General features: G+C 38.6%; 1 long non-coding RNA gene across 2 annotated transcripts; it reads right to left on the bottom strand.

The window, feature by feature from the left end:
• Nucleotides 1-2616: 2616 nt before the first annotated feature.
• Nucleotides 2617-19957, bottom strand: LOC119742683. 2 transcript variants are annotated; one of them, XR_005272894.1, is made up of 6 exons: nucleotides 19842-19957; nucleotides 9668-9743; nucleotides 9370-9526; nucleotides 7916-8065; nucleotides 7101-7136; nucleotides 2617-2640 (listed from the first exon to the last, which is right to left on the bottom strand). It is a non-coding gene; the product is annotated as an uncharacterized LOC119742683 (long non-coding RNA). The 2 variants fall into 2 exon arrangements; XR_005272893.1 differs by lacking the exon at nucleotides 2617-2640 and adding an exon at nucleotides 4966-5004 and having other exon boundaries at nucleotides 7786-8065.
• Nucleotides 19958-21792: the final 1835 nt, after the last annotated feature.

The following is a 21792-nucleotide window of genomic DNA, read 5'->3' as shown; positions in this document are numbered from 1 at the left end:
CCTCCGTCCAATCACATCCATATACTGTCATTATCCCCAAAGCCATTTTCAGGATGTATTCATCAAGTTTATTCCCACGTGAACGGTTGAACCAACTACAGGATGAGTCAAAAAGAAAGTGACAGAATTCGAAAAAAATGTTTAAAATATTTAGCTTGTTCCATTTCAATAAAATACGGGTAAAGTACATCTTATTGACTATTAACTGTGAAAATTTCACTTAAATTGCATACTCTATTCCCAATTCATGTCTATTTCTATAAAATGATCACAAAACTTAGCTGTCCACCACTTATCAATTACCATATTGCGAACTGATAATACATGTACCCATTGAGGAAAATGAAAAATCAATCATTTTCCCACTTCCATGAATGAACAAGAACTTGCAAAGGAAAAGATACAAAAATCACCTTCGATTTGCTGCCCAAGACGGAATCCCAGCCGACCATCGCAGCCAGAGAAGCAGATTGAGCTTCATGTGATTCCACAGGCAGAAAATGACCAAGAGCACCATGCTGCCAGGCCAAGCAGCAGCAAGCCACCAAGCCAAGGGCATGCACAACACACAGAGAGTCAGCAGTCACTGGACAGCTGTCAAGAACAATGTTGCATGCAATGCGGCAGCAAGGCATCCATGCACAGTCAACAGCATGTTCAAGTGCATGTTGAGGTACATGCAGAACCAGCAGGGACCCCAGCGCTTGCAAGTTCTCATTAGGAACAATGCTCTAGTCTGACTGACTGCTAGCTAGCCATCCATGCAAGGGGAACAGTGTGAACATCCAGAACCAGCAGAGAGCCAGCAGTCACTTGCAAGTTCTCAGGAACAATGTCCTGGGCTGACTGGCACTGAGCCTTCAGCACAAGGGCAGCAGTATGCACATCCAGAACCACAAGGGATTTAATCTTTGGAAAGTTGTCAAGAACAATGTTCACTGGTACCTGATAAGTGCAAGCTGTCTTTAAGGGCAGCAGTGTGTAGAGTGAGTGCTGCTTTTGAACTTGCTGTGTTCAAAGTGTAGAGCAGATTTAAGGCCGTTTCATACATCTTCTTCATTGGAATGCCAATGAAGTAGATTTGACATCGAGAAACATTAACAACACAATATGCTGGAGTTGAAATGTGTTTTACAAATGTACTTCAGCGAATTGCCAATACATGTACGCACCATGACATCAGTAATGTGCAGGCCTGCCCAGAGCAGATTGCAACCAACTATCAGTAAAGGGAACAGCTGGTATTCATGCAATGTATGTATGTAAAAGGTTCAGAAATGAACAAATTCCAAATAGTTTAATTTAATCAAACATTTGTACGTGTTTAAAGGTAGAGTAGATCATTTGCAGCTACCCAAAAAGTAACTGACAAAATTATTGTTAAAAGGCTTTTGGTTTTAATGGCAATAAACTCCCTGTGAAATCATTCTTTTTGGCATGCTGTCATTTTGAAGGCAACAATGAAAGAAAGCAATTTTCAACGATGCATCATGTTAGTTCATGTAGTTGGTTTGTAAATTTGGTGAATCCATGAATTTGTGCGCGCAAGCGTCGACACGACGCACACGCACACTAGGTTGCTATGATTCGTCAGTTCAGTGCATGACATCGCGTAGCTGCAATTGACTGAATGAGAATGTGTCCCTGGGGCTGAATTCGGACGCAATATAAAACATGACTCAGCAACTTTGAATTGAACCTGAGATCTTAGAGTATATGTTTGGAATATACTGCATTCACAGAGCTAAAACTTCATCGTGTTAGTTGTTAAGCACCCGTTTTTAGATTTTGAACACTTTTGTAGCTTCAAATGAAACAAAAAATTTACAAATGACAAATGATCTACCTTTCCTTTAAATGAGCAAGTTTGTTACTTTTTTCAGTGTGAAAAAGTAATGGTACTAACATATGGATAACCCTGAAAGTTCACTGGAAATATAGATTTTTTTTTTAAGTGCTTTTGAAACAGATTTGGAGGTTTTTATTTTAGGAAATGCACCTCTGTATTCCAAGTCTTTGGATGTTTCAGGCTTTTACATATTTTTATGATGGTGCCAAGATGCATGTTCATGACAAATACAATGATGTCATGAGCTGGAACTTCAGTGTCACTGCTGTTTGAGGGGAAAATAATGTTAACAAAAGTGTTTTGATCAAGTTTGATGTGACTGTTACGTTCATTAGCACATACCATGCAGCCAATGAGATACTTAAATGTACAAACTTTTAGACATGAATAATGCAATTAATTTTAGGTTCATTTTAGGTGCATTGCAAAAAAGTGTACGTTAAATGTGGTCAAACAAACACAGGGCTTGGATATTTCATGTTTTAGTGAAATTCATTTTACAGCCTTTTGATTCTGTTATTAACAGACCTTGACAAATCCCAAGCATGGAGCACAATACATACATACTCCTAAGAAGGCACAAACTGTATGGTTATTGTTATTGAGGGTTCAATGTTAAGGGAGCAAACTCACCACCAGTCCAAAATGTCTTGGGAGGTTTTGGATCTCAATCTTGAAGATCTCTGAGGTGAAGTGCTGTTGCGTCAGATAGTGATAAGGATCCGTTATGGCAGCACCAGTCACTGGTACGTCAGAGGTGCTGGTGGAATGGTTATCTTGTGGGTCAAGACCTGATGCACAAATGAACAAATTAAAAAACTTGATATGGCTAGAGCTATATTGTCTAGGTCTTCACCCAAAACAATTACATGGGAACAATCTGACAATAGCCGTAGCCATAGCTCTAGAAGCCCGTTTCAGACACAGCCTAAGTAACAGATCAACAAAGTTGCAAGTTATGCATTAGGAGCATCTGACTCCAAATGTATACCAATCTTTGTGCATACATGATGCACAATGTGGATAATTTTATTTGAAGACCAAATAAAGTGCTGTTTTTTGTTAGAAGTTTCTTGAAAAACCCTTTAGCAAGGAGAAATGCATTGTATAGACCTTTTTTTTTTTGCTGCAGAGCACAGATATATAATATACGAGACCATTGTAGGCTTTAGATGTACAGTATGGGATTTAAGTCTGGTGTATTAAAGGTGTCTACACAGCTACTAGCTGGAAAAAGTGCAGTTGATAGTTAAAGTCAGCAATGTGTTCCCCACTTCTGTCAACAGAGCGTGCAAGTTGACCTCAAAAACCTAGGTGATTTTACTAGGTTTATCCAGTCAAGGGCAAAGAATGGGTTCTGAATAAGAAAAAAATCATTCCAATTTACAACACATTAAAAAAATATTGCAAGTTGATTACTATAGTAAATTGAAGAAATGTGGACCTCCACTTCCAGTCATTGGGTGAATTGGGTGAATTCAAACACGGGAGTCTGTGGCTAGACTAGTCAGTGTTTGGTACCAAGATGTTCACATGAAAAGTGAATGTGAACTGGCGAGACTTGCATGCTCTATAATTGTACATAATCTGTGTAGCCTCACTAGTCTGTTGTATTACATTATGAGCTCCATGTCTGTAAGATGTTTAAATGCAAAGCAATATTCTAATATTTCTTTTAGATGGACTCCAGGGTACTTCGAATTTGAAATTCGAAGTACCCTGGAGTTATTTGGGTAATTGAAAAATCAATGCTGTCAAATATGAATGTCGTTGTAAAGTTAGCATCATACAAGATGTATCTTAATTTGCACAGTATCCGAGGAATTGCTGCTTTTTATATGTTCATCAAAGCTGCTATTTCCTTGTGTAATTTAACACTCTAAACACAAATAATACAGAAATGTACTATCACCAAATCGGTGTTTGAGCTCTTACGTCTTTCTGATACCTAGTAATATTTGGAAAAAAAAGTTGCAGGGCAAACCATGTTTCTAAAAGTCACATACTTTTTACAGGACAAACAAATCTGCGTGTAAAAGCAAGATCAGTGATGAAATAAATAAAAGTGTACACTAGCAGCATTTAAACAAACAGTGATTTTTCTGAATTTTGTTTTTAAAACCTAATTCTTGCTTGTACAAATGTAATTGTTGAAAAATCCCTACTGAGTAAAAGAGCTTGCTGGACATTGTTGGAATTACAAACATATACCCTCAATATTCATGCCACAAAAGTAAGCCTACATATTGGTCAGCAAAGGGGATGACAAGGGTTTAAGTCTTTTGTGGCTTGTTTCTTTCTTTCCAATAATTAATTCCTGACAGACATATTAGACAATGCACAATATGTACACCTGTCAATCTTTCTGTGTGTTGCATTCTGATTGGTTGGAAGTGATCAGCATTAGCTACTAATAGGCCACGCCCCTCGATGGCCGATCCAATCAAACATGAAAGCTGATCTACGTCTTTTGCAAAATGTCATTTTTTGATCTGCATCTAATTTTATTCAGTTATAGATAATTCAAGCGTTACGTTATGTCTGTGATCTTTTATGAGCTGTAAACCTCTACATGTAAAAAGTGCAGAGTGCCATTTCACTTTTTTTTTAAGTAACCTAGATCTGAGCAAAACCTCAATGACGGACTAAACAATTTACATGTAAAAAAAGTCTTGAAGAGAAAATATAAATTTTTTCTGAAGCACATCTATTCCAAAGTCAACTGTGAAACTCTATTGTCTACTTTGGTTTAGTTTCTTTCAAAACAAGGAACAAAGAACTCATCCTTACAAATCTTAGAGATAAAAAAACACTAAGGGGAAAAAATGCAGAAGCTTTTTGTTTCAACTACACATTGGATAGATTTTTGTCTGCAGAGCACAGACATATAATATGAAACTATTGTGGGCTTTAGATGTACAGTATGGGATTTTAGCTGGGAAAAAAATATAGTTAATTATCATTATCGAGAGTTGAATGCTTAGAGAGCAAACTCACCACAAATCCAAAATGTCTTGGGAGGTTTTGGATCTCAATCTTGAAGATCTCTGAGGTGAAGTGCTGTTGCGTCAGATAGTGATAAGGATCCGTTATGGCAGCGCCAGTCACCGGAACGTCAGAGGTGCTGGTGAAATGGTTATCTTATGGGTCAAGACCTGATGCACAAACAAAAAGATTAAAAGACCAACTTTAACTAAAGAAGAAAATACACTGAATTTGCTATTTTTTAAAGGCATTTTAAAGTCTAATTGGAGCAAGTGAGATGTCTATGGCTACTGTCATAGAGCGTGCAAGTTGACCTCAAAAACATACAATCCTGGCCAAATCTCGCTGGGCCCCCAACCTCCCAGCCCCCGCTCAATGTTGTCTCTCATTGCGCGGTGTGTGCTCCATCCGCTGGAGAGAACAACATTGACCGGGGGAGCCGGGGAGTTGGTGACCGTTGGAGGCTAAGGTTGTTTCCAAGTGTCCGAACCATTTTGGCCGGGATTGTCTGAATGTACAATAGCCTTGATATTGGATTTGGATATTGCGCGTAGTACGCGCTCAAATAATAATACACACACGCACGCGCTGGTAACATGGTCAATGCACACGATTCACCATGATGGTGCACCATGTCATTTTGACCGATATTTTTACAAAATACAGATTGTGTTCAACGTGAAAGCCGTATTAGGATACACAAACAACTTATCACCTTCTTCAATTTGTTTTTAATCCCTCATTTGGACGAAAAATCCATCCAAACCATAGTGTAACCACGGTTCACTGTAAATTATATAAGAAGCAGAGTCACTCAATTCCTTTATATTTTGGTTTGGATGGATCACAAATGGATTTTTCGGCAAATTAACGGAATGAGTGAATACAAACAAATTGACAAGGATTGTATATTGTTTGTGTATCACAATGAGCCTTTCAAATTAAACACAAACTGTATTTTGTACAGTTGTTGGCCAAAATGGCATGGTGAACCGTCATGGCGACCGTTACGATGCACGCAACAATAAAGTTATGATTTTAAAGAATTGGAACATTTGTATTTTTAATTTCCATTTTTGTATTACTATCAATCATTATTATCTGGCCTAAATATGAGTTCTTTCATTCAACCTTCGGCCGCCATTTCATATTTTGGAAACAAAACTCAAAAAAACAGCTCCCCAAAAGGCATGTCATGCATATTTTGAAAAATGAACAAATCCAGACAATCCTGGCCAAATCTCATTCATTGGATGAATTGGGTGAATTCAAAGACGGGAGTCTGTGGTTAGACTAGTCAGTGTTTGGTACCAAGATGTTCACATGAAATGTGAATGTGAACTGGCGAGACTTGCATGCTCTATAATTGTACATAATCTGGGTAGCACCACTAGTCTGTTGAATTACATTATGAGCTCCATGTCTGTATGATGTTTAAATGCAAAGCAATATTCTAAAATCTCTTATAGATGGACTCAAGGGTACTTTGAATTTGGATGATTGAAAAATCAATGCTGTAAAATATGAATGTCGTTGTAAAGTTGGCATCCTACAAGATGTATCTTAATTTGCACAGTATCTGAGGAATTGCTGCTTTTTATATGTTCATTAAAGCTGTATTTCCTTGCGTTTAAAACTCTAAACACAAATAATACAGAAATGTACTATCACCAAATTGGTGTTTGAGCTCTTGCATCTTTCTGACACCTAGTAATATTTGAGAAAAAAAAATTGCAGGGCAAACCATGTTTCTAAAAGTCACATACTTTTTACAGGACAAACAAATCTGCGTGTAAAAGCAAGATCAGTGATGAAATAAATAAAAGTGTACACTAGCAACATTTAAACAAACAGCGATTTTCCTGAATTATTTTTTATTTAAAATCTAATTCTTGCTTGTACAAATGTAATATTTGAAAAATCCCTATTGAGTAAAAGAGCTTGCTAGTCAATGTTGAAAGTACAAACATATACCCTCAATATTCATGCCACAAAAGTAAGCCAACATATTGGTTAGCAAAGGGGATGACAAGGGTTTAAGTCTGTTGAGGCTTGTTTCTTTCTTTTCAATAATTAATTCCTGACAGACATAATAGACAATGCACAATATGTACACCTGTCAATCTTTCTGTGTGTTGCATTCTGATTGGTTGGAATTGATCAGCAGTAGCTACTAATAGGCCACGCCCCTCGACAGCCGATCCAATCAAACATAAAAGCTGATCTACGTCTTTTGCAAAAAGGAAACTTCAGAGGAAATACTTACCTTTGTAAGCGCCAAACCGGAAACCAACAGTGTTATCTGTCAATGAAAATAATAGGACATGAAACTGAAAAGTTTGCACAATTTATTCAGGCCCAAGTTTCATGAAAACCTGACAAGAAATTAGGGGAATTAATGAGAATTTTTTTTTCTGTAACTTTCTGTTGCAGTGTTCATGACAGGCACATCACATTCACATCTACATGTGTGCACACTTTATGTCCATTCCAGGCAATGTGCACTTTTAACTTAATGAAGTAGTGTCTTGAGCACCAATATTAGTGGATAGGTGTGCTCTATCTCCAAAAAAGAAAACAAAAAAAGAAATGCTATGATTTGAAATTTGACTTTCAATTTAGAGTGACTAGGGTTGCTCTTTGCTTCTCTCAGAACTACTCTATTTTCTTTGCAAAGTCATGTGGACAGGATTCAATGAGCAGTTTTTTCCAGTTTGCCGGTAAGTCCAGGGACAGTTGGTCTCAATCTGCCCCTGAATGAGAGAGTCTCTCTAAGCAGGGGGTTGGGGTTCACCTCAACTTTCATTGGTTGCCGGTGCGAGTCCCACTCAAGCAGCTGTGAATTGATTGGCTTTGGGTTGGGTTTTCCTGGGGGTTTTTTTGGTGACTTTTGTGTGTAGGAAAGACAGCTCATTTCAGAAAATTGGGTAAAACATCTTCTGGGGCTTTACCAATATTCAGGACAGCTGTACAGTATGTAAGTCCACTGGCCAGAGAACTATGTCTGGAAACATTTTGTCAAGGGAGATTACATTTCCATTCTGGCCCACAACCATCCCATGTCTTTGGCGGGTAGCTCACCTTTGTTGCTTCAGCCAGGGAGACATCTCCCCAATGTTCCGTTGCAGCATCTTGGATAAATTCCTCAGAAACTCTCTGGTGTTGGTCTGTTTGGTGGATAGCTGGTCCTCATATGGCTGGTTCCACAGTGGAGTCACCGTGTTGTTTAACCTGCAGATTGGGAGAAGAGCGAAAAGCACACTCAGTATTTCAGAGTCTTAAGAATTTTCATAATCATGAACGCTTCAACTGCTATTACCCTTGTTGAGATATGGCAGACACAATCAGAAGGCGACATTTGATTGGGGTAAATTTGGGGTAAATCCAAATATCTTGACCTAAACCAAATAGCGCCTTGTATCATGCCCACCATATCTCATAAAGGATAATGGAATGTGGTCAACTTACTCTACACAGACATGCAAGCTTTGATGCTGTCCGTTCAAGGAAAACAAATAGCAAGGAAGAGTAAACTGACCACGTAACAGTTTCACTCAACAAATTTCATGTTCACAATGTCAACTGGCCTTTGGAACTGACAAGTTTGGTTCATAAAATAGTAATCTTGGATGTAAGAATGGTTTTCTTGTGCTGATCATGAACTACAGGGTGAGTCAAAAAAGCAGAACCCAAACCCCAAAAATTAGATTTCAAATTAAAAAAAATATGTAGCACCAAACATAATAATGACTGGAAAGCCTATTTCATAAGCTACTTTTAGATGAAAAAAGATTACTGAAATTGCTCAATCCATTCAAAGACTATCACCATTTAAAGACAATGACCACAAAACCTCTTTTGTCCAAAAATGCAATTTCAGGAATCATCACAATTGTCTTCCAGCATTACCAGCAATAAAACCTCAGCTTAAAAGTTAAAAATATTTAACAAAGTCCTTTTGAGGCCCGTCTTTAAAAAAAACAGTAGATCTTAGCAATCAGAATACAATATTAACTGTTTTTTTGTTTTGACGAAACAGGTTTTAGGGTCATTATGTTTAAATGGTGATATTCTTTAAGCGAATTGAGCAAATTTCATCTAAAAGTAGCTTATGAAATTGGCTTTCCAGTCATTATTATGTTTGGTGCTACATATATTTTAAATATGAAATACATTTTTGGGGGTTTGGGTTCCACTTTTTTGACTCGCCCTGTACTTGAGGTAACACATTTCCTTTCCCTTTCTCAAAAAAAATCTACCACAGTGAAGGCAATCACATTCTTTGCACTTCAACTTTCAAGGGATTTCAAACCTTATAAATGGTATTATTGGCTGGGGTCTACCTTCCTATATCCGACAAAATCATCCCAAAAAAAATTCATGAATTTCCATAAAATGAGCCATTTGTTTGTACCCTTGCATGAAAGAAGAAATGAGTGTTGTGATGATTTTGGTTGGTTGAGAACCGGAGTACTTTTCTAATGGATAGCGGTTCAAATCCAGCCCAACCCTGCATTCTATCTCAATGTCTTCACCTCTCTTCTACTGGTCAGCTGTCCTCCTCCTTCCTCCTCTTAGCTTCTTGGGTGTTTCCATCAGATGCCTCTTGGCTTCTCTTCAGAGCGAGGCTCTTAGTGTCCGGGTCCTCAACTGGCTTGGCGAGCTACGGAGAGTCACTGCGGGAATGTGAACCTGTAACCACAGCAATAGCAGCCACTAGACCCTTTGCACTGGTAGCCAATACTAAGACTGTTGATTAGTTATGTAAATTCATTGAAAGTGCCAACAGAAGCAAGTGCCAATAGTAAAAACCACGAGTGACTTTGTGAATACCTTGGCTTTGAGCACTTGTCCTTTCCATTTGTGTCCGTTAAGTACTTTCAATGCCTCCTCCTTATCTTCTTGGCAGCTGAGGGATGAAACAAAAAATTGGATTTCCATCAGTTAATCCATTGCAAGAACTGAATGTAACAGGAAAGGAGATGAATATTTGTAAGATGGAATGTTTGTGTTGGGGGGGGGATTTAAAGTTCTGTTCCCTTCGCTAGTTTCGAGTTTCATCCAAAAATTAGATTTCTTTTCTAAATTAATATTTGGTTTTGCCCTTCACTGACATATAAACACTGTATACTCAGTGTGTTACCTCCCAAGTGAGAGTCGGAAAAAATCACTTGGGTTGGACTTTAACCGGAGGCCTCCTGCTTTCTAATGCAGACGTCTCACCACCCAAAGCACCGAGCTTGCGGGATCGGTTGGCTGGTTCAAATCTGATGTACATTGTACATAGCAGCGAGTACCGCATTTAACTATTCATAAGATGGAATTTTGCGTTGGGGTGATGTAAATCAATATTAGGCTTTGCCCTTTGCCGATGTATAAACACTGTATACTCATTTCTGACTTGCTTTTTTTTTTCTAGCAATACAACAGTTATTCAGTTTTGAACCAAAAACCAATCAGCCAATGCTTAGTTATTGAATTATTTACTTTACAATGTCAAATTATTGGCTGCCAGAAGATATTTCTGTTCTCGCGAGGCTGCCTGGTTCCTGCCCCACAATCAGTATCGGATAATGCATGGGCCTGGAACCAGTCTGCTAGCAAAGTGGATCAATTTGTCCCCAAACCAAGAAGAAGTTCACGGATGCTTTCTAAGTATATCAATTGAAAACAGAAGTCTAAAGTACACTTTCCATTTCAAGGAGGAGAGTGTGGTCCAATGCTATGTTGATGCAGTGACAATTTATATCTGTATTTTAATTTTCTTTCTTGATTATCCAAACATCAAAACTAAAACTTGTGTCAAGTTTCCCTGTGCTCTTATTTGTGTTTCATTACATCAGCACACTCAACTTTCACTCTTTAACAAGCTCCCATGTCACTCACTCCTGACTAGAATTTTCTGGCGCCAGTTTTTCTTTCATGTCTCAAACATTCATCCCTATCTTGTTGGTTATTTGTGCTAGCAAGTTTCCCAAACACTCCAAATTCGAACTCTGGGTAGTAAACCCACGGCACAGTCTTTGCAATAATCATCATTAAATGAAAGAAAAAGTAAGAGATTCCCTTTCTGCTGGGGAGTTCAAAAACAAAACCTTTTTATCAAGAACAGAAGAACATTTTGTCAGAACTCGTCAGAACAAAAAGAAATACACACATGGGCAATTCTAGCATTATGAAAGGAAGTGTAACGTCCAAGACAGAGCCAGTTAACCGTGATTTATCACTACCATTGCTTTTATGTTCCAAATGTTCGATGTCAAGATCGACTGCATTGAAGTTGAGAATGAAATGTTTACTATTATTTAGTCACCAATTTGCAATAGTTTCAGTGTTGGTTTTTTGCCCGTCACGGACGTACTATAGACACTGTATACGCCGAGTGTTGTCCCAGTGCTTGTGAAAGAAAAATGCACATTCTAAACTCGGTTGAGACGCGAACCCAGGACCACCTGCTTACTACATGTAGTGCACACAGCTTACCACTCGACCACACAGCCTGCCGGGGTTTGGCTGGCTGGTTTGAATCTGACCTAGCAGCAGGTACTGCAACCCAACTATTTATAAGATGACATTTTGGGTTGGGTGATATGAATTCAATAGTGTTGTACAGGGCGAGTAAAATAAGAAAGTGACCTAGATTCAAATTTGTTTCCTTAGAAAGCAATCAAATTTGATACACAAATGTATGTCTTACACGAGCATGTTCATTAACTCAACGTAAAAAAAGTTACTGAAATTGATCCATGCCATCTGAAGTTAAATGCATGTTTTACTCAAAAGAACCTATTTTTAGCTGTCCATGGAATCAGGACCACTGGTATCGGTACATGTAGCTATTGAGCTTAGTGAGAATTACAGATGACACACAAGCATTCAAAAACAAATGAGATTTTAATAATTGAAATAAAGACTGAAGCATTATTGATACGATTAGATTTTGTGTTGTGAAAAAGAAGAACAAGTCCACTCTTTTTTTTCCAGAAATATTGATAGCGAATGTTTTTTAAATTTGGTCACTATCTTTTTGCCTCACCCTGTACATGTATATGCATGTATTTCAAAATTTTCAAATTTGTATTTTTTTCTTATTACAGAACCCATTTAGGCGAGGCGTCATAAATAAATTAACCGTTCGAACGCGTGCGCACGCTAGGAACGGGGCCTTTTGTTACATCTACCTCCCGTTCGCACGCGTGCTCACGGCATCCCGTTCCGAACGCGTTCTTATACAACAAAAGGCCAGTCACGGTCTGTGCACACTCGAAGAGCTCATCGGCACTAAAAGTATCCGACAAACTCGCTACAGGCTAGCCCGTACAGTACAGGGGGACGTATAAAAATACGGGCACCTTGAACGGGGAAAGCAGTCCTTTGCAATATTTTTTTAACCCTTCCAATCTCTGCATTTTTAATATAACCTAGACCATACATATTTTTTCGCCCCGCCCAGCGGCAGACAACGATATTTAAGGATAAAAAGGCATAAATCTTATCAAACTCCTCATACCTGCTCGTGCTGTCTAAACTCTGAAATGTTTTTTTTATATAATGCTTGCTCCGATATCGGGTTTTCAAATTCCAAATCTGATTTAAATTCCAAACCAAAACGGATTTTTTTTCTGTACAAGTATATACACATAGTTGTTCTTCGCATCTTTGTTGTGCTGCTCCCGTTCTCGCACGCAAAGGAACGGTTGATTAACATAACAATACCCCCTCAGTGAAGCTTGCCCAAGCACGATCTACGGAACGCGTTCTAAAAGCCGTTCGGCATGGGAAGGAACGGGGGCCGTTCAGAACGGGAAGGGACGCGTGCGCACGCGTGCGAACGGTTAATTTATTTATGACGCCTCGCCTTACTACTCTTGACAGGATAAGCTGAATCAGGAAACAAAAAAAATGCAAAATATAGGCCTACTAGGGCTGTGCATTGGAACCGGGTACCCGAGTACCCGACCGTCGATGTCAGGAACCGGTTCTTGATTAGGCTGAAAAAATACTTCTGCTTCCGATTACATGCCTTTCAAAAAAAGGGTCGGTCGGTCGGAATATTTTTTTTTTTGCCAATTTTTTTTAATGCAGATTGAATGGGGTGTTCAATTATATGCTTAGTTTTAGCCTGAACTATTTCCGTTGCACTATGAATTAAAAAGCTATACACAAAATGGCCACAAAAAGTGAAAAAAACCTACATTAATTATTGTCAATATATTTACCTTCGATAATTCTCAAAAAATAATGGAAAATTCAGGTCGTTCGCACCATATGCAAGAGGCTAGTCAAGACGGGAAGCTGGCCAAAACTCCAAAGTGTGATGCACTGTGCATGTGTGACGTGCGGCCGTCAGACCTCTTTTTTACGTTCGAAAATTTCGGGAAACACGCTGCATTGTATCACTCCAAATACCGGTAAAAGTAGTGCGATCTCCAAATGAACTCCTGAACACGGAAAATAAGCTTGATCAATTCTGTGAATTAACATGCAAAAATTTGTTCTTTCTCCATCGGTGATTTCTTGGCATTTTTATGTAACGAATCCGACCAGTTGACAGTGCACCGGCCTGCAATGCATAGCCATGCCAACGCTATCGATTGCATAGCCATGCACAGACTTGTTACAGCATTTTCATCATGTCTTCTAAATTGGTCCCTGCGTGGCGCGGGGAACCAGTTGTTGCTGCATTGAGCTAGGTTTACGCACGTGATTATAGTCACCGTGACATCGAATTGCGAAGCAAATTTTTTAAAATAATGGTTCCTTTTAAAAAAAATAGTGAACATAATTAAGAAAACTAAATACAAGCATTTTTTTGACGCAAAAGGGTTGTTGAGAGGTATTTTGAGAAGACAGAAAAAACAACAAGATTTTATTTTTATTTATTCAATCATTCTTTTTTTTGGAACTGCCGATAAAATGTTTAGGGTCGCAGACTAAAAATAGGGTGGGTCGGGTAACCGGAAGCAGAAGGTTTTTTTTTTTTTTGGCCTTATGGTATCGGGTACCCATAACCAACTTTCAAATTACTTAATTACAGTAATTACTAAGCTGCAATTTACAAAACCGTAAAGCTATAAAGTTCACTGTACTTGTATCTTGCTGTACTGATGTGCCGATGCGGTTGTAGTTAACAATCTCAACAGCAACTTCCGAGATTTGAATTTTGGCATGTTTGGCATTGGGTTTCCCAGGAACCCGTGTTTTTTTTTCAATCGGGTACCTGGTTCCTGTATTACTCGTATTTGCACACCCCTAAAAAATACAACATTGCGCAGGTTATACCCCCGACATGTAGAGCTGTAAAATACTGCCAGTGTTTTTTAACATTACTCTTTTAATTTTATGCTTTCTTGAGACTTTACCCTCCGAAATCCGTCACAATCCAACAGTTGGTGTTGCATGATATTTAGGGCTCAGATGCAGAGCTTCACCTATTTAACCTATTAAATTCCCTAGGCATTTTGCAAGAATGCAACCTCAATCCTGCAACATACTCCAATTGCCTCAATGTAAAACTTGCTTAGCAGCCTCAATCCTGCAAAATTATCAATTATTTCTATAATGTGGTCCTTGGAGGGGTAACCACTGCCTCAATCCTGCAAAATCCTATAGCAATCACTGTCAATATGTTGAGACAGAGCCAGTGACATCCTGGAGCAGTGCAGAGGATTTCAAGTATAATCTCGGCCTAAATTTATGTACGGCTGAGCATAAATAACACAAGGTCTGGCCCAAGACCTTGATACAGTGCATCCTTAAAAATACCAACCAAGTGCACTTTTTCTTGCCATAAAGCCTCAATCCTGCAAATCCTCCATTTTGCAAACAAAATTTTGAAGTATTTAGGAAAGGTTAGGGTTAATCAAAGATTTAACTCTTTAACTCCAAGGAAGCTTTATCAATTCTCCAAAATCCCAACAAGACTAAACTTATATCACATTATCTGTTCATCTAAAGCTACGGAAAAACATGTGTTCTGAAATTCTGAATCCATCAAAGTACAATTTTATTCAGGGGCTGGAATTTTGTGGTTTCGGGACAGTTTGGGTTGGAGAACAAGGCGCACATGTGTATGCAATGTATGGAAGGGAAAGACACTGAACTAAAAGGATGTATACACAAACTTAAACAAAAATGGCAACTATCATGCCAATGTCAATTATGAAACTGTGTTGATTATTTTTGTAACACGGCTGTTAAAACAAAACCAAAATAAAAAGATTAAAAATCCGGACAAATACGAACGAGCTTTAGTTTTCAACTTAATTTCTCATAAACGCACAGTGTACATTCTCTGTTAAAGGCAAAACAGGAGTGATCTTCCAATAGAATGCACTAAATGTTCGGCATGACGATCAATACAACACTGTAAATGAACTATGGGTGATGACTATCAAAACAGCTCCACTCCATCAACTGGTAGGGCAAGTGACATTGACAGCTTCGTGACAACTTTCACGAGACTAGACACGGACTTCTTCAAATAAAATGGTTAAGTATTGAAATCGTTGCACCGATCGGCATTCTCCTCAACATAGTCTTTCTCTTCACAGTCATTCGAGTGAAGTCCATGCGTACAATCATCAACATCTACTTATCCAATCTGGCCGTGGCTGACTTGCTCTTCCTTACATATAGCCTTCAGTATGCACTGTTTATTCAACCAATAGACGCCTTGCAAGTTGCAGCCCGGGGTGTCCGTTATATGCTTATAACGGTTTGTAATTTCTTTGTGGTTACCATAGCAGCTGAGATATTCTCTGCAGTGCACAATCCTTTAACACACAAAGAAAAAGCCTCTAAATCTCGAGCAGCAAAGATATCGGCAGGACTCTGGGTTCCAACAATTATTGTTGCTGTGATTCTCATATTGCTACCAATAACAGACAATGTCTTCTATGAAATCATCTTTTGGATTCCTCACATTATCAACATTGTCTGTTTAATAGCAACTCTTGCTTTGTACATCTACATAGTAGTGAAAGTGCGCAAGCAATCAGCACTGCTGCCAGTGCCAAACCGTCCCAAGCGAGCAAGCAAGGTCCTCCGTTTGGTAATCATAAATACTGCTGTGTTCTTCGTTTTGTACTCGCTAGACATTGCAAGTGCAATTATTAGAATCATACGTATCAGTTACACTAGGCCTGCCCAAGAGGTTGAATATCTAGAACTTGCAGAAAAACTATATGCTCTGACTATATGTCAAGACATTCTGCAACTGATCAATAGCTCAATCGATTCCCTGGTCTACAACACGTGCCACAAATGCTGACTATCGTGCAGCTGTAGTCAAGGCTTTCTCATTCCTGAAACTGTGCTGTCGTTGCTGCCCAAGACGGAATACCAGCCGACCATCGCAGCCAGGGAAGCAGATTGAGCTTCGTATGATTCCACAGGCAGAAAATGACCAAGTGCACAATGCTGCCAGGCCAAGCAGCAGCAAGCCACCAAGCCAAGGGCATGCACAACACACAGCGAGTCAGCAGTCACTGGACAGCTGTCGAGAACAATGTTCCAGACCAAGCGGCAGCAAGGCATCCATGCACAGTCAGCATGTTCAAGTGCATGTTGAGGTACATGCAGAACCAGCAGGAACCCCAGCGCTTGCAAGTTCTCATCAGGAACAATGCTCTAGTCTGACTGACTGCAAGCCATCCATGCAAGGGGAACAGTGTGTACATGTACATCAAGAACCTGCAGAGAGCCAGCAGTCACTTGCAAGTACTCAGGAACAATGTCCTGGGCTGACAGGCACTGAGCCATTAGCACAAGGGCAGCAGTATGCACATCCAGAACCAAGGAAGTCAATCATTTGAAAGTTGTTAAGAACAATGTTCTGTAACTTGCTGTGTAGTGTTCAAAGTGTAGAGTAGATCTATGGCTTTTTCATATATCATCTTTATTGGAGTGCCAAGTAGATTTGAAAGTTGAGAAATATTATCAGCATACATGTAATATGCTGGAGTTGTAATGTGTTTTACTTAGCGGATTGCCAATACTCGTACGCATCATAACATCAGTAATGCGCAGGCCCAGAGCAGATTGCAACCAACTATCAGTAAAGGGAACAGCTGGAACTCATTCAATGTATGCATTCAAGTGGTTTTGACCTACTTACAAATGATCTTCTTGGCAAATGAATTACACTTCCATATCTGTTCCTTGTTACTTGAAATTTTTGTAAATGAACAAGTTTGCTACTTTTTATTTGTGAAAATGCACATCTATTGGCACTAAAATATGGATAACCCTGACATTTTTCCACCTTAAGTACTTGTTTAAGTGTCTTTGAAACAGATTTGGAGGTTTTAATTTTAGGAAATGCACCTCTGTATTCCAAGTCTTTGGATGTTTCAGGCTTTTACATATTTTCATGATAGTGCCAAGGTGCATATTCATGAGAAAAACAGTGATGTCATGAGCTGGAACTTCAGTTTCACTGATGTTTGAGGACTAAAAAAGTTACAAAATGGTTTTGGCCGAGGTTGATGTGACTGTTTTCTTCATTTAGCACATGGCAGGCAGTCAATGGGATACTTCAATGTGCAAACCAGTGTTCTAGCCAGGGTAAAATTAAAGCGTAGGGGTAATTTTGGTTCGGCGACTAATGCGAGCGCAGAGCGCGAAGCCCTTACGGCGTGGGGTCCGGGGCCCGCTTAAGGTCCCGGAAAATTTTGGACTCTAGATGCTCTGTGGTGCAATCTGAGGCGATTCCCTGCCACTTTCCCCTGATTTTTTTTTAGCAGAAGTGTTTAAAATTATAAGAAATTTTGTTATATTTGTTTCAATGATTGATACTCTTGCTCCTGGAAAGTTTGTTCTGTTTTCAAATTTTAGATTATGTTTACAATGTATAAATTGTTCCAAGATCGATGCTTTCTGATGTTTAACCACTTTTAGTAGTTCCTCAATGTTTTATAACAAATTGGGATTTACTTTGTCAATATTAAGGGTGAGAACAAATCGCATGAACATTTCATATTTCAGAAGCCTTGTGTTGTGTAGCGCTGCCGTAGTAGCAGTAGTTCCGATTTTAAATTTGTAAATAAAACCATGGATCGGCAGGGAGAGAAAGTGTAAAACCATGGAGGTCTCAGACAGAAAAAGTCGTCGGCGATTGCAATTTCAATATGCTACAACACAAAAAAGTGCACTTGAACAAAAGGGAATAAATAAGTACATGTAGTTGTTACTTCGATGAATACAGGCGGCTTATATATTTTAATATTTTAATATTTCATTTCACGGCCCTTTAATTTCTTTATGCTATTAAAAGACCTTGAGAAATTCCAACCATGATTGGCAATAGGAACTCTTGATATAGCAATAGGAACTGCATGATAATTCAGGCAATAGGATCCAGGGGAGGTCCTAGGGGGCACGTACCCCTGTCAAATTAAGTCCCCTTCCCCAAAAAAAAAGAGGGGGAGAAGAGCGAGATGGAGGGAAGGAGGAGGGCAACCTCCTTACAAATACCGGTATACCGGCGGCGATATTAAACATCAGCCTGCAAACATTGCGTATGTAGGTATGACACAGCAAGCTGGAGAGCCGAGAAGCTTTGAAATAAACCGCGACTCCACCGTACTTCCTCCTTATGTAACCCTGCATAAAGGCGATTCATACGAACGTACGTACTCTCTACAATGCATTCTCAACAAAAAGCATGTGCAGCTTATTGCTGTGTTGCGCGACACACATGTTGTACACTGCTCTTTGGACCTCACCATTGGTCAAGGGGTGTGCTTTCGTAAGAACAATTTGCCAGCATTTTTTAAGCGCACTTTTTTAGTACAAATTATACTTTTATCCGAGTCCAAAACATTTGTTCGTTTTAAAATGAGTTCTTCAATTTCATCATATAATTTTCGTAAAGGCTTATTCGAGAAACAATGTAAAACACCCCCCAAAAAACACCCCTGAAAGTATACATGGATCCATCCATAAAACTTTTTTTTTAAGTTAAAGGTTTTTGACATTACTACACATTGCTGAAAATACAAATCTGATAAGTTTGGTACTTAAAAGGGATCTGTTTGTTCTGAGGACAAAAATCAGCAGTTATAGCGCAAAGGCAAAGTTTAGCACTCTAGACATGCTCTGGCAAGTTAAATGGAACACGCCGTGAGTTGCTTTCTCAAGTGCAAGCGAGGGATTTTTTTATTGGAGTTTGCCTGTGGCGGCCGCAGACAGGCGCCTGTCCGTGCCGGGTTGGGATAGGTATACACCAATTCCGGATGTCTATTTCTCAACGTCATCAATGTACAATTATTTACTGTATTTTTTTATGTAACAAAATGACGAAAACACCTTCACAATGTATCGTACTAAATGGGAATTGCAATCATGGCGCCAAAGGCCCGATGGCTATTTACTGTACTATAAGAGACCAGTCACATGTGTACAAACTACGATGAGAGTTTTATACAATTTGTCTTGCTGCGCCGCCAATCTGCCGATGGTACATTACAAATTCATGTACCTGTACATGTATAACTAAGCCCTATTCTTGAAATTGAAACTGGACTGAATTAAACCCAAGAACATTTCTGTAACATGTACTGAATGTACATGTTCAAGCGGTTTGTTCTTATTGATAAACTGAACATTTCAACTTGAAACAATACATTAGAAAGCATCCTTGCAACAGTTTACAAACTAAGTCTATAAAATTCCTTTTTACAAATATAATGCACAAAAATATGCAGACGAAAATACATGGTTATCAAGTGAAGAACAGAAGAAACTTAGGCTTGTAAATAGTAAGAGTTTATTTTAAACCAATGAAAAATCCATATATTTTAAAACGTTTTGCTCAAATAAGTCAGGGTAAGAGGGGCCAGGAATCGCCTCACATTGCACTACAGAGCATCTATAATCCAAAATTTCCCGCGCTCGCATAGTTCTCTGAGCAAATGTTCCAACGATGTGCCCCCTGTCTAAAATAATCCTGGATCCACGCACGATTATCATTATCGAGAGTTGAATGCTTAGAGAGCAAACTCACCGCAAATCCAAAATGTCTTGGGAGGTTTTGGATCTCAATCTTGAAGATCTCTGAGGTGAAGTGCTGTTGCGTCAGATAGTGATAAGGATCCGTTATGGCAGCGCCAGTCACTGGTACGTCATCTTGTGAGTCAAGAACTGATGCACAAATGAACAGATTAAAAAAATTGATATGGCTAGAGCTATATTGTCTAGGTCTTCACCCAAAACAAATACATGGGAACAATCTGACAATAGCCGTAGCCATAGCTCTAGAAGCCCGTTTCAGACACAGCCTAAGTAACAGATCAACAAAGCTGCAAGTTATGCATTAGGAGCATCTGATTCCAAATGTATACCAATCTTTGTGCATAAATCAGGCATGCAACTGGAAATTTAGATTAAAAAACAAGGAAATTCCAACCACACCAGACTTTGTAAAGTGTTTTTCAATTTGTAATGGCATTCATGAGAAGTAAAAAACGAGGAAATCAGCGGATCCGAGGAAAAGTTGCAGGCCTGATACATGTTGCATAATGTAGAAACCAATTTTTGAAGACCAAATAAAGTGCTGTTTTTTTTGTTCAAACTTTCCTGAATTCTATCTTTAGCAAGGAGAAATCCAATTGAATACATGTTTTGCTGCAGAGCACAGATATAATATACAAGATCATTGTAGGCTTTAGATGTACAGTATGGGATTTAAGTCTGGTGTATTAAAAGTGTCTTCACAGCTACTAGCTGGAAAAAATGTAGTTGATAGTTAAAGTCAGCAATTTGTACTCCACTTCTGTCGATAGAGCGTGCAAGTTGACCTCAAAAACCTAGGTGATTTTACTAGGTTTATCCAGTCAAGGGCAAAGAATGGGTTAGGAACAAGAAAAAAATCATTCAAATTTCCAAGACATTCAAAAAATATTGCAAGTTGATTACTTTAGTAAATTGAAAAAATGTTGACCTCCACTTCCGTTCATTGGGTGAATTGGGTGAATTCAAAGACGGGAGTCTGTGGCTAGACTAGTCAGTGTTTGGTACCAAGATGTTCACATGAAAAGTGAATGTGAACTGGCGAGACTTGCATGCTCTATAATTGTACATAATCTGTGTAGCACCACTAGTCTGTTGTATTACATTATGAGCTCCATGTCTGTATGATGTTTAAATGCAAAGCAATATTCTAATATTTCTTTTAGATGGACTCAAGGGTACTTCAAGTGTGGGTAATTGAAATATCAATGCTGTAAAATATGAATGTCGTTGTAAAGTTAGCATCATACAAGATGTATCTTAATTTGCACAGTATCCGAGGAATTGCTGCTTTTTATATGTTCATTAAAGCTGCTATTTCCTTGTGTAATTTAAAACTCTAAACACAAATCGGTGTTTGAGCTCTTACGTCTTTTTGATACCTAGTAATATTTGGAAAAAAAAATTGCAGGGCAAACCATGTTTCTAAAAGTCACACACTTTTTAGAGGACAAAAAAATTTGCGTGTAAAAGCAAGAGCAGTGATAAAATAATAAAATTGTACACTACATGTAGCAACATTTAAACAAACAGTGATTTTCCTGAATTTTGTATTTAAAACCTAATTCTTGCTTGTACAAATTTAATTGTTGAAAAATCCCTACTGAGTTAAAGAGCTTGCTAGTCAATGTTGAAAGTACAAACATATACCCTCAATATTCATGCCACAAAAGTAAGCCAACATATTGGTCAGCAAAGGGGATGACAAGGGTTTAAGTCTTTTGTGGCTTGTTTCTTTCTTTTCAATAATTAAAGGGAATATACATCATTTGCTTTTGCTGTAATTTTCAGAAATGGATGGAATTAGGGGGTAGGAAATTTATATATAGCAAATATAGTTACATTGACTTTTTTGAGGTTTTGGGTTCGAAAATGCTATAAAAACCAAGAAAAACAATCATTTTCCTGTAGTCTGCTTCCCTGACTCCATTTAAGAAGAAACAGAG

Source organism: Patiria miniata, unplaced genomic scaffold (assembly GCF_015706575.1).
Source record: "Patiria miniata isolate m_02_andy unplaced genomic scaffold, ASM1570657v1 HiC_scaffold_6, whole genome shotgun sequence".
NCBI lineage: Eukaryota > Metazoa > Echinodermata > Asteroidea > Valvatida > Asterinidae > Patiria > Patiria miniata.
The sequence above is the reverse complement of the archived record's forward strand: the minus strand, read 5'-3'. Positions and strand labels throughout refer to the sequence as shown.